At 45.1% G+C, this 11,466-nt stretch overlaps 1 pseudogene across 1 annotated transcript; it reads right to left on the bottom strand.

Moving 5' to 3' along the window:
* Window positions 1-1,034: 1,034 nt before the first annotated feature.
* Window positions 1,035-11,380, bottom strand: LOC144576946 (uncharacterized; annotated as a pseudogene). The gene is made up of 2 exons (XR_013519857.1): window positions 5,665-11,380; window positions 1,035-5,268 (listed from the first exon to the last, which is right to left on the bottom strand). The product of XR_013519857.1 is annotated as an uncharacterized LOC144576946 (transcript).
* Window positions 11,381-11,466: the final 86 nt, after the last annotated feature.

Raw genomic sequence — 11,466 nt, 5'->3', positions numbered from 1 at the left:
TTTGTAGAAACTGAAATTTCTACAAATATTAGTGGTGCATTTTGGTAACACTGGCACAATAAATAAGTTATTTAATATATAATAATTTTAAGATAAAAGATACCCCAAATGAATGAATGAACTCGGCTAACTACAACTTCTACTTCCCAGGTTCAAGGGATTCTCGGGCCTCAGCAACCCGAGTAGCTGGGATTACAGGCATCCGAAACCATACCCGGCTAATCTTTGTATTTTCAGGAGATGGGATTTCACCGTTATGGCCAGGCTGGTCTCAAATTCCTGGCCTCAAATGATCTGCCTGCCTTGGCCTCCCAAAATTCTGGGATTACAGGCGTGAGCCACCACACTCAGCCAATTTTTTTTTTTTTTTTGGAGACAGAGTTTCGCTCTTGTTACCCAGACTGGAGTGCAATGGCACGATCTCGGCTCACCGCTACCTCCGCCTTCTGGGTTCAAGCAATTCTCCTGCCTCAGCCTCCCGAGTAGCTGGGACTACAGGCACGCACCACCATGCCCAGCTAATTTTTGTATTTTTAGTAGAGACGGGGTTTTACCTTGTTGAACAGGATGGTCTCCATCTCTTGACCTCGTGATCCACCCGTCTCGGCCTCCCAAAGTGCTGGGATTATAGGCGTGAGCCACCCCGCCCAGCCTCAGCCGATTTTTAAAATAAAGTATATCTCTGCATGTTAATAGCAAAAGGCCTCTAAAACTTACCGAGTAATGAAAAAACATGTACTAAATTATTTTTTATGTGAGTTCTAAAGGAATATATATGTGTATCTCCACACACACACACATAATTTGTATTTTATGGAAGGATACGTAAGAAATTGTTAATAACAAGAAGAGGGCCTTTAAGTTTTCTTTTTATATCCTTCTATTCTCCTGGACTTTTCTGTCCATATGTAAATATATATTTGCATACATAGTACATGTAAATATATATAAATTTATATAAAAACATATAAACATAATTTTATAAATATTTAAATATATATATAAATATGTAAAACTATATATATGTACTTTTTTTGAGACAGGGTCTCATTCTGTCACCTGAGTTGGAGTGCAATGGCACAATCACAACTCACTGTAGCCTTGACCTACTGGGCTCAAAGGATCCTTCTGCCTCAGCCTCCTGAGAAGCTGGGACTACAGGCATGCACGACCACACCCGGCTAATTTTTAAATTTTTTGTAGAGACAGGTCTTGCTATGTTGCCCAGGCTGGTCTTGAACTCCTGGCCTCAAGCGATCCTCCCATCCTGGCCTCCCAAATCACTAGGATTACAGGCATGGCCTCTACTGACATTTTTTTAAGGGTAAAAGAAATATTTGCTGGCCAGGCCTGGTGGCTCACAGCTGTAGTCCCAGCTAAGAATGAGACCCAAGCTCTTAAAAAAAAAAAGTCAATAGGAATTACCTGGGCAATGAGATTATGAACCATTTTTTTTTTCATACTTTTTACCAAGTCAACCTAAGAAACGTTATTTTAAATTGTAATATAGAGATTTTTTAAAAAGCAAAAGAAAAAACACTGTGCATACAGGAGATTCTCAAGAAACGTTAAATTAACATTTCTATACTTGAGGGTTAAAGGCCCAAGTCTTGGACAAACGTCTAAGGCTCAGATCCTAGCTCCACACTTACTGGCCATATTGCTTAACTGCTGGACCTCAGAATTCTCGTCTATAAAGTAAGAAGATTTACTCTTTACCAAACATGATTGTTAGGACTCAATGAATCATAGATGCATCAGTGCAGACTTTGGCACACAGTAAACCATCCCAACTAAATGTTCTAAAGGTTGATGATTGGGAGGATTCACTCCTGTTGCTCAGGCTGGAGTGCAATGGAGCTATCTCAGATCACTGCAACCTCCACCTCCCGAGTTTAAGAAATTCTCCTGCCTCAGCCTCCCGAGAAGCTGGGATTACAGGCATGTGCCACCACACCCGGCTAATTTTGTGTTTTTAGTAGAAATGGGGTTTCTCCACATTGGTCAGGCTGGTCTTGAACTAGGAACCTCAGGTGATCTGCCTACCTCAGCTGCCCAAAGTGCTGGGATTACAGGTGTGAACCACCATGACCAGACAAGAGCTTCTTAAGATTTGCCAGAGTAGGTGGCATTACTCAAGCACATAATAGGATTTTTTTTTTTTTTTTTTTTTAGATGGAGTCTTGCTCTGTCACCTAAATAGGAGTGCAGTGGCGTGATCTTGGCTCACTATAACCTCTACCTCCCAGGTTCATGTGATTCTCGTGCCTCTGCCTCCCAAGTAGCTGGGACTACAGGCATGCACCACAACGCCTGGCTAATTTTTATATTTTTAGTAGAAACAGGGTTTCACCATGTTGGCCAGGCTGGTCTCGAACTCCTGACCTCAAGTGATCCGTCCACCTTGGCCTCCCAAAGTGCTGGGATGACAAGTGTGAGCCACCGTGCTCGGCCACATAATGGGAATTTTAAAGACCAATTTAATATATATACCACTCTTCCTACAGCATTCTCAGTTCAACGTTAAGCCTAAGGCCAGGGATCAGAGGGCTGAGCTCCATGACCCTCGAAAATGGCCATGATGAACTCTCCTACATAATCAGTGGTTCTTGATCAGGGGCAATTTTGCGCACACCCTCTCACCCCGACCCCCAGGACATTTGGCAATGTCCAGAAACATATTTGGTTGTCACATCCAGACAGGTGCTACTGGCATCTAGCAGGTAGAGGGTAGGGATGCTGCGGAACATCCTTCAATGCACAGGGCACAGCCCCAAACAAAGAGTTATCTGGCCCAAAATGTCAATAGTGCCAAGGCGGAGGAACCCTGTGCTAGAGTCACTCAATTCAAGAAACCTCAGCTGACTAGGTGTGGTAGCTCATGCCTATAATCCTAGCACTTTGGGAGGCCGAGGAAGGAAGACCATTTGAGCACAGGAGTTCAAGACAAGTCTGGGCAACATAACAAGGCCCTGTCTCTACAAAAAAAATTAAAAATTAGTTGGGTGTGGTGGCATATGCCTGTAGTCCTAGCTACTTGTGAGGTTGAGGTAGGAAGATTGCCTGAGCCCAGGAGGTCGAGGTTGCAGTGGGTCGTAATCCTACCCTTGAACTCCAGCTTGAGTGACAGAGTAAGATTCTGTCTCAAAAAAAAGAAAAAAAGGCCCAGCTCGATGTCTCATGCCTATACTCCCAGCACTTAGGGAAGCCAAGGCAGGTGGATCACCTGAGGTCAGGAGTTCGAGACCAGCCTGGCCAATATGAAACCTTGTCTTTACTAAAAATACAAAAATTTGCCAGGTGTGGTGGCATGCCTGTAATCTCAGCTACTTGGGAAGCTGAGGCAGGAGAATCACTTGATCCTGAGAGGCAGAGGTTGCAGTGAGCTAAGATCGTGCCATTGAACTCCAGCCTGGGTGACAAGAGCAAAACTCCATCTCAAAAAAAAAAAGAAAGAAAGAAAAAGAGAGAGAGAGAGAGAGAGAGAGAGAGAAAGAAAGAAAGAAAGAAAGAAAGAAAAAGAAAGAAAGAAAGAAAGAAAGAAAGAAAAAGAAAGAAAGAAAGAAAGAAAGAAGGAAAGAAACCTCAGCTGTTGTGCCATAAAATCCCTGAGGTGAAAATCTCTGAGTCTACCTATAAACTCAGGTCCTTTACTTGCATACCGAATCCTAAAACACTGAAGCAGCTGAGAAACTGATGGAGGCCAGGAAATTCCTGAACGCCAGGAGATCTGGATCCCTGCAGACTAAAGAAAATATCTTCAGAATGTTTCAAAAAACTACAACTCTATCAGGGTTACCAATTCCTTTGCCAATGTTAAATTTTACTATTCAAATTAAAGATAGAAACGCTTACCTTACAGTGGCCAGACATGGTAACTCATGCACTTTGGGAGGCCAAGGTGGGTGGATCACGAGGTCAGGAGTTCAAAACCAGTCTGGCCAACATAGTGAAACCCCATCTCTACTAAAAATGCAAAAAATTAGCCAGGTTTTGTGGCATGCACCTGTAATCCCAGCAACTCGGGAGGATGAGCCAGGAGAATTGTGTGAACCCAGGAGGTGGAGGTTGCAGTGAGCCAAGGTTGTGCCATTGCACTCCAACCTGGGTTAGTGCGAGACTCCATCTCAAAAAGAAAGAAAAAAAGCTTAACTTACAGTTAATAAAAGGCATAATTTATTCATCTTATGGTCACTATTCCCCAAACACTATAGACCTTTACATTCCCATGCTTTTACCTTCTGTCCAAAGATCTCCTAATTCTCTTCTAAAATTCCATTAAAACGTCACTTCTTCACTTTGACTGTCCTCTCTCCTCTGCTTGTAATATTTTTAAAAATAGGAAATGTTTCTTCTTGGTGCTATTTCAAAACCAGATACCAAAAGCAAGGCTAGTTTTACTCCGACCTTTCTAACAATATTTTTTAATGCTTTTTCCTGTCTTCAAAAGTGACACACTTCCTTAAAAGTAGGTTTTATATTTCTATTCTAGAACAGTCACAGAAGCACAGGAAGTACTCAACAAACCCCAGCAGAATCAACAAGAGTTCCAGCAGGCAGCTGACCAGTCCCTATACCAAAACCTGTTTCTGAAGTGGCACCAAGTTTGTCACAGGAGGAACAGAGCTACAAGTCCTGGAGCCAACCCACAAAGGCAGACAGGTTCCTCCAAACGGGGTCGTGCTGGGGAGGCAGCTGCTGTTTATCCTGCCTGTCACAGACACAGCTACTGCTCTATCTCAGCTGTCAGCCACATAACAGGTCTCCACACACAGAAACAAGGATGACCTCTATTGCTGGAAAAGCAAGACACAATAGTGTCAGGGAGCTTTATCAGAAAGGCAAGCTATAGAACAAATGTGATGGACATGGTGAAATAGTCAAACAATTCTGTGTATGGGTTACTTACCTCTTATGACCCTGTTTGGCCCCTTTCTCAGTTTTGTGCAGTCTAACTCCTGACTTTGAAAACAAAAGCCAGGACTGTTCCTATTTCCCAGCGTAATAAACAACATAGCCATAGTTCTTATCTCTAGCTCACATCTCACCTGATAATTATCTCACCTGTCTCCGACTGCTGATTACTAAGAGCTAACCTGATTAACCACCACAGGATGTATTTATTGAGGCCCAAACTTTCACATTTCAAGAGCACCCCAAATGAGTTACTGGTGGGGTCACATAAGCTTTCATTCATGCCACCTAATCAAGATTCATGAATTCTGAAAGTTAAAGCTGATTACCTCTTTGGATCATAAAAGACTATATGTAGTCTTTACATATATGTATATAAAAGATATAGTCTTTCATATATATATATAAAAGTCTTATATATATATATGTATATATAATTAAAAAAAATTTTTTTTGAGACAGAGTTTCACTCTTGTCACCCAGGCTGGAGTGCAGTGGTGCAACCTCAGCTCACCGCAACCTCTGCCTCCCAGGTTCAAGTGATTCTCTTGCCTCAGCCTCCCAAGTAGCTGGGATTACAAGCATGTGCCATCACGCCTGGCTAATTGTTGTATTTTTTAGTAAAGATGGGGTTTCTCCATGTTGGTCAGGCTGGTCTCAAACTCCCAACCTCAGGCAATCCGCCAGCCTCGGCCTCTCAAAAAGTGCTGGGATTACAGGCATGACCCACCGTGCCCAGCCAAAAACAATATACTAAAGCATGTCACAAAGTGCCAAAAAAAAAAAAAAAGAGGCATCCAGCAGATGAAAAACAGGCTCTTGGAAGAGCCCAAGGCAGCCAGATGATTGTCCTAACAAGAGAACAGAGAAACTCTTTCTGTCCCAGGAACTAAAACTGCCTCAGCCAAAAAGAGGACCAGACGTGGGTTTTGATGGATTCTTATTACAACCAGTCAAAAATAAGCCTGAAGAAAACAGAGGTTCAGATTTCCCATGAGTGCAGCTGGATCTTCATCCAAGAGAACCCCTGGTTGACTTCTCACATGTAGTGTGAGCAAGAAGCAAGCAGCGAGACTTAGTCAGTGATTCTGATTCCAGCCTGACATCTCTGGGCTTGAGCTCTGGAGCTCCTTGGGCAGGACAGACTGGAATTGCTCCTGCGCCAGCATTTCCACAATCTGCTCCTTTGTGTGAATATCAGATCTCAGCCACTGTCCAGCAAGGTCCTGGAGATGTCTGAGGACATCCCTGGGGCCAGCTGCACCCTCATAGCGGAACTTCCTGAACCACTGCCCAGAGGCTGCAGAATTGGTAAGATTTCTTCCTGGCATGGTCTCAAGGTCTTCAACAGAGTCTTCACTGAGGCTCTCTGGTGGAAGCCCAGAATGCTTTCATGGAACCTGGACCTGGGAATCAGATAGTGGAACAACTTCTGGCTCCTCAGCCATCATCTCATCAGGCAGTGACCTCATTTGATCATTCTGGACTTCTGTATTTCTTCGTGTCTCTGGCTACACTCAGTCTCCATTCTGGAACTCTAAGAAAAAACGTTTCTGACTTCAAGGCACAAAGATAAAAGAAAGAATCAGCAAAAACAGACCACAAAAGCTCTTAAACCACTCTGATCTCATGGATCTGGTCCAGACCCAGATTCTATAAGCCTTCCAGTCTTAACAGTGTTTCTTAATAAAGTTACTAAAAATTCTATTTTTGTTTTCTTGCTGGATCCACTGACACAATTGAGAAAACATCCAGTGGGTTACCAAAATAAGAAATGTAGGTTCTCAAAGCAGATTGAATACTGGCCTTGCTAGAGAATCTGGCATCCATTTTGTCCCTCACTATGAAGTATTTTACAGTATGTTGAAACAATAATTGTATATGCACATGATTTGCTTCACAGAGGGCTTTAAAATCATAGGTGTTTGCTTCCACCAACCATTTTTTTTTTTTTTTGGAGACAGAGTTTCGCTCTTGTTGCCCAGGCTGGAGTGCAATGGCACGATCTCGGCTCACGGCAACCTCTACCTCCCAGGTTCAAGCGATTCTGCTGCCTCAGGCTCCCAAGTAGCTGGGATTACAGGCATGCGCCACCACACCCAGCTAACTTTGTATTTTTAGTAGAGACAGGGTTCCTCCATGTTGGTGAGGCAGGTCTTGAACTCCCGACCTCAGGTGATCCACCCACCTCAGCCTCCCCAAAGTGCTGGGATTATAGGCATGAGCCACTGCCCAGCCCCACCAACCATTTTTATACAACATTTGCTATATCTACAAAACAATTTATGAAGAGATGCTACAAGAGGAGAAAAGTTCAGTTCATTTACATCTACTCTACTGACTTTATACCGCCCTCCATCTCTTTCACCACGATTAAGGAATAGCAAACATTAAAAGTACTTCAAGGCAGCAGTGTGCTATGACTGCACCTGTGAATAGCCACTGCACACCAGCCTGAGCAATATAAAGAGATCTCTTTAAAAAAAAAAAAAAGAGGTGGATTACTTGAGCCCGGGAGTTTGAGACCAGCCTGGGTAACATGGCGAAACCCCGTCTCTACAAAAAATGCAAAAAGTACTGGAGTGTGGTGATGCATGCCTGTAGTCCCAGCTACTTGGGAGGCTGAGGTGGGAGAACCACCTGACCCCAGGAGATAGAGGCTGCAGTGAGCCGTGATCATGCCACTACACTCCAGCATGGGTGACAGAGTCCCTGTCTCAAAAAAAGAAAAAAAAGATCCCAGGTTAAGATCAAGAATGAAGCTCCTCTGATTGATATACGGGACTTGTCAAAATCCCAGTAGAGGCAAAGCATGGTGGCTCATGCCTGTAATCCCAGCACTTTGAGAGGCTGAGGCGGGTGGATCACCTGAGGTCAGGAGTTCGAGCCCAGCCTGGCCAACATGGCGAAACCCCATCTCGACTAAAAATACAAAAATTAGCCAGCCATGGTAACAGTTTACTGTAATCCCAGCTACCCAGAAGGCTGAGGCAGGAGAATCACTTGAACCCAGGAGGCAGAGATTGCGGTGAGCTGAGATAGTGCCACTGCACTCCAGCCTGGGCAACAAGAGTGAAATTCCATCTCCAAAAAAAAAAAACCTAACAGAGTACACTTCCAACCCTTCATATATTTGAGAGCTCTAGAATTATCAAATCATCTGTAATGGGGATGGGGTAGCCAAATTAAATACCTCTAAAATGCCATTAAAAAAAAGTCTTTACTTCATTTGGGCTAGGGCCCCAGTTCAAAAGAGGGGTTATTTACAGGAAAACACATCCTATGTTAATTAACTTAAAATGATGTAGTCACTTTTCAAGGATCATCTTTTTCTTTAACACCCTCTTCCCTCAAAGAGCTAATCCTTTCCTTATATATAAGACACAGCAGGAGAGCTGACATTTAAAATCCTTCCCATCTCAGAGAATCTCTCAAATCTGTTTCCTGAGCAACAATTGACAAAAGCCAACAATCACTAACACTGACCAGCTGCCATGCACCTAGCACCTAGTCATCCCTCCTCTAAAGGTTCCCCGACACATTTCTTTTCTTTTTTTTTTCAGATGGAGGCTTGCTGCGTCACCCAGGCTAGAGTGCAGTGGCATGATCTCAGCTCACTGCAACCTTTGCCTCCCGGGTTCAAGCAATTCTCTGCCTCAGCCTCCCAAATAGCTGGGATTACAGGTGCCTGCCACCACACCTAGATAATTTTTTGTATTTTCAGAGATGGGATTTCACCATCTTGGCCAGGCTGGTCTTGAACTCCTGACCTTGTGGATCCACCCACCTTGGGCTCCCAAAGTGCTGGGATTACAGGCATGAGCCACTGTGCCCGGTCAGCTCCCTGATCTATTTCTTAAGAGCCTTGAATTAATTCTAAACCCAGTAGCTTGGATATTCTTGGAGTACCTGAATTCTTCTCGTATTATCTTGGTTTTTGCTCAGTTAATAGGGTGTGCTCATCCCCCAAAGTAAGCTGTTACTAAACTTAGGGTGGTGAGTAGGGAAAAGCAGAATCATTTAGAGGGTGCCTGGGACTAAAATATTTAGTCCGAGAAAGGTCGGGTAGAACACTGTGGAAAAGCAAAATCTTGAAAACAACCTAAGTGACCATCAACAGGGAAATGACTAAAGTACAGTCAACCACCCAGTGGTGCCAGCATGTAAAAAATGAAGGAGGCCTATGAGTACTGAGAAGTAAAGCTGTCCATATCACAACATGACTAAGGTCCAGATCAATGTGTAGTATGACCCCCATTCTGAGGAAATTAAAAATACATACACATAAGCAAATGTTAACTGATATAGCCAAAGAATATACGGAAGGTTATCAAAGAAATTAATTGCATTTACTTCTGAAGAGCAGAAACAGTAGAAGGGGGAAACACTTTTCATTTTACATCTTTCTCTATTGTTTTCTAACTACACACATGTATTACTTTTATAACAACTCAAGAGGAAGAAAACTTTGCAGGCTTTCCCCTCCGGCCCAAAAACCTTTCCGAGTGAAAACCCCTAACCCACTTAGGAAAACACCCTTTTGTTACTTCTTCCAGCTCCCAGCACCCAAGGTCTTTACCACCGGGCTTCTAGGAACAGTCTGTTGGTGAGCCAATTCTTTTTTTTTTTTTGAGATGGTGTCTTGCTCTGTCGCGCAGGCTGGAGTGTAGTGGTATGGTATCGACTCAATGCAACCTCCGCTTCCCAGGTTCAAGTGATTCTCCTGCCTAAGCCTCCTGATTAGCTAGGATTACAGGCACACACCATCACGCCTGACTAATTTTTGTATTTTTAGTAGAGAAGGGGTTTCACCATGTTGGTCAGGCTGGTCTCAAACTCCTATCCTCGTTACCTGCCTGCCTCGGCCTCCCAGAGTGCTGGGATTGGGCGGAGCAGTGGCTTATGCCACTGTGCCCAGCCACGGTGGGCCAATTCTTAAGGCTGGCTCTGAAAGATGGACCAGCACAATTTACCTGGCTTATAAATCCTATCAGCCTCAGAAGACCACTTGCCAAACACAGACTTATCCTCATCTGGAGTTAATAACTCCAGTTTTCTTTTCTCAAAAACCCAATGAGAAAAAATAACTCCAGGCTAGACTCGGTGGCTCACACCTGTAATTCCAGCACTTTGGAAAGCTCAGTCGAGTGGATCACTTGAGGTCAGGAGTTCATGACCAGCATGGCCAACATGGTGAAACCGTCTCTACTAAAAATACAAAAAATTAGCCAGGCGTGGTGGCATGCAACTGTAATCCCTGCTACTCGAGAGGCTGCGGCAGGAGAATCGCTTGAACCTAGGTGGCAGAGGTTTTACTGAGCTGAGATCGTGCAACTGTTCTCCGGCTTGGGCAACAGAGCGAGACTCCATCTCAAACAAAAAAGAAAAAATAACTCAGGGTACTGCGCCCTTATTTCCTATCTGACATTGTGCTGAAAGTTATACAGATCCTCCTCTGTATGATTCTCTTAGTTCAGGTTAAACTCTTGATAAATTACTGCCCCGGGAGCCTTCACTGACAACAGCTGCTAGCATTTGTGGAATTCGGCCGGCCAGACACCCCACGGCCAGACACCCCATGCTACATTCCCTCACAGCTGATCCCCCGATAGCCCATGGGGTAGACACTGTTATTTCCATTCACAGATAAGCAAAGTGAGGTTCGGAGGGAGGGGATTTGCCCAAGGCCACAAGGCTGGAAGGTAGTGCCTTAACGGATGACTCAACCGATTTTAAAAAAAAGTCTCGGGGTCGGGTGCGGGGAGCTGAGCCGGACTCCTCCCACCATGCGGCCGCGGCTCTGAAGGCCTAGCCCAGTTCCGGAAATAGCCTTCTAGGGCTCCAGGACCAGGTCCAATTCCAGGGCTGAACTGAGGTGCAAGCCAGCCCGAGAAGCCCGCAGGTCCCACATTTCAATCATTTCCCTACCCCATGAGCAGGGACTCCCGCTCCTGGAGCAGGCAGCCACCGCGGCCGCGAGACTGCGCTAGAAAGAAAAAAGGAAGAGGACAAGGGGGGAAGTTCCCCTGCGCAGGTGCCACCTCGGAGGACTGGGGAGCGGGGGACGAGGATCAGGTTAAGACTCTAACCCCAGCCGGGCGCGGTGGCTCACGCCAATAATCCCAGCACTTTGGGAGGCCGAGACAGGGGGATCACAAGGTCAAGAGATCGAGATCATCCTGGTCAACATGGTGAAACCCCGTCTCTACTAAAAATACAAAAAATTAGCTGGGCCTGGTGACGCGTGCCTGTAATCCCAGCTACTCAGGAGTCTGAGGCAGGAGAATTGCGTGAATCCAGGAGGCGGAAGTTGCGGTGAGCCGAGGTCGCGCCATTGCACTCCAGCCTGGGTAACAGGAGCGAAACTCCGTCTCAAAAAAAAAAAAAAAGACTAACCCCCACAACTGACTCCAAGAAGGGGAGACCACCGCTCTCTCCCGGAGCTTTGGAGCGCCCCGCGGGAACCGGAAGTCGCGTCCCGCCCGGAAGTTAAAAGGAGGGGCGTTGGAGGGGGGCCGGGTTTCTCTAGGCCTCCGTGGTGCTCTGCAGCTT

Source organism: Callithrix jacchus, chromosome 7, assembly GCF_049354715.1.
Source record: "Callithrix jacchus isolate 240 chromosome 7, calJac240_pri, whole genome shotgun sequence".
Lineage (NCBI taxonomy): Eukaryota > Metazoa > Chordata > Mammalia > Primates > Cebidae > Callithrix > Callithrix jacchus.
This window is presented reverse-complemented; position numbering and strand designations above follow the sequence as displayed.